The sequence below is a fragment of the Elephantulus edwardii genome, unplaced genomic scaffold (genome assembly GCF_000299155.1).
Source record: "Elephantulus edwardii isolate Elephantulus edwardi_28Jun2011 unplaced genomic scaffold, EleEdw1.0 scaffold00134, whole genome shotgun sequence".
NCBI classification, from domain to species: Eukaryota; Metazoa; Chordata; class Mammalia; order Macroscelidea; family Macroscelididae; genus Elephantulus; species Elephantulus edwardii.
Window position 1 is genome coordinate 2,923,886 of NW_006399884.1, and position 2,548 is coordinate 2,926,433.

Genomic DNA, 2,548 nt, shown 5'->3' on the forward strand with positions numbered 1-2,548 from the left:
CCAAAATCTCTGTAGATGTTCATTGAAATGAAAAATAAACAAGACTGCCAAAAGAACAACAAGTATCTCTTGGAAAAGGTGCAGCCAGAGTGTTCCTTGGAAGCAAGGATGGCAAAGCTTTGTCTCTCATACTATGGACATTTAACCAGAAGAAGCTATTCCTTGGAAAGGGACATTGTACTTGGAAAGGTGGAGGGTCAGTGAAAGAAAGGAAGATCCCCAAGGAGATTCATTGATATGGTTACTGCCACAATAGGCTCAAGTGTATGAGAGATGATGAGGATGGCACAAGATAGGGCAGAATTCAGGTCTGTTGTTTATAGAGTCACTATGAGTCGTACTCAATTCAACAGTACATAACAACAACATGTTGGCTCTAATCTGCAGCCCTCAGGCCCGTTTTTCATTGTTTTTGTTCAAACTTTCCTCTAGGTCGTATAGCCCTGGTGTGTCCACTTGCCGTACAGAGGTAACTCATGGTTGCTGTGAAACCGAACACTGTGACACTGATGTGGCAAATTTATTAGTGGTTACCCATGGTGGATAGTGTTTGGTGGAACTCCCTGATTAAAACAAGTTTGGAAGCAAGAGCGGCATCCATTTCCATAATAGCTTGCCTCCAGAAACCCTATAAATCTGGAGAAAGGACGAAAGTCACACAAGTGTTGAGGACTTTCATTCATAGAGTTGCTATGAGTCACCTATGACTCGACCACACTTAACAATAACAACAACAATGTTATTAGTCAAAGAATCTAATCAAGGATTTACTTTAAAACCTTACCTATTACTTTTGCCATTTTCTCTGGTACTACCTTCATTTACCACTTCCAGCCATAGCTCTCTGGTACTCAGCACTGTGTTTTCATCTTAGGGTTTTGTCACTTGCTGTTTTTCAATGCAATCTTTGCTTCAGATTACATGGTTGTCATCTTCTCATTGCTCTTATCTTAACTCTAATGTCATCCTTCAAAGGCTAAACACTTGAATAAAATAGAATCTTCAAAAATGAAGAAAAGCCAACCTTACCTATTAAAATAAGCAAAATATTCACATTTGAAAGTTTAAATATCAACCTTTGGGGAAGATTTTCACTTTATAGTTTGGTTCCATTAAGATTTAATGCATTTGGAAGGAGTTACTCATCTTGACTTTAATAGAGTTCTTGTGAAATAAATGTCAACGCTTTATAGGAGTTTCCTTTGTGGAAAAAAATATTGTAACATAACCCAAGTATCGATGGAGACATTGAGTCAGGTTAGAGTTGTGCCTTTTCTTTCTCAATGAGAAAGTGATATTGGTTAAATGCTTGGCTGTGAGCAAAAAGGTTTTCAAATCCACCAGTCACACAGAGGAGAATGATATAGCAGTCTGCTCCTATAATGTATTGAATTGGCCCCTCAAAAAGATATGTAATGACATAATACGGAAGCTTTATAAAGATCTCCATGATCTGATAAAGTAGATAGCTGTAAAAAGATTAAGGGGTAGAAGGCAACACTTCTTTTTTTTTTTATTCATTTCAATGATCATCTACAGAGATTTTTGGATTTCCATTCATTCATTGTTGCACTTTTCTCTCCGCCCACCCCACTCCCACCCCCAGTTCGCTTCTTAATCTCTTCATAGCCCTAATAGAATGTAGGGGTTGTTTCCTTAGGGTGTGCTTTGTGATACCTTTTATCTCACTAGAGATAAAAAGGGGAGGAAAGTGAGCCAGGAAGGGGGAGTTGCTGAAGGGAGGACCTCAGTACCACCAAGAAAAAATGACCAGGCATGGAGTGCATAATTCCGGTCCCTGGCTCCTTCTCTGGGAGCTCATTGACACCAACGAAGGCTAAGACATGAAAGTCTTCAAGGAATGCCTTACCTATGGATGCTGAAGGAAAGACTTTTCTCCAGAGCTGAGAGAGAGTGTGTCTTCTCCTGGAACTGACACCTTAACCTCTCTGGTCTCAGTATCCTCAGCTGTAAAATGAGGATAAAGAGTATTTACTTCATAAGGTCATTGAGAGAACATCGTTTACCACATGGGAAGCATTTAGAACAGTGCTTGACACATTGTTGTTACTATGTGCTGTCAAGTCACCTGCGACTCATAATGACCCTTTGTACAACAGCTCTAAACCCTGCTCTATCCTGAGCTAACCTTATTGTCTCTGACACACCTACCCCATTATCCTAGTCACTGACTCAGTCCATCTCACTGAGGATCTTCCTCTCCTGCACTGTCCCTCCACCCTCTCAAAGATGATGTCCCTCTCCAAGGACTGGTCCCTCCTAGCAACATGCCCAAAGTATGTCAGACGAAGCTTCAGAATCCTTGACTCCAAGAAGCATTCTGGCTTCACCCTCTCCAGGACAAACCTGTTTGTTCTCCTAACAGTCCATGGTATATTCAACACTCCTCTCCAGCACCACAGCTCAAAGGCATCAATTCTCTTTCTGTCATCCCTACTCACTGTCCAACTCTCCGATGCATAGCACATAATTGTGGAGACTATAGCCTGGATTAGGCTCACCTTAGTCTCCAGCCTGCAGTCGTTGC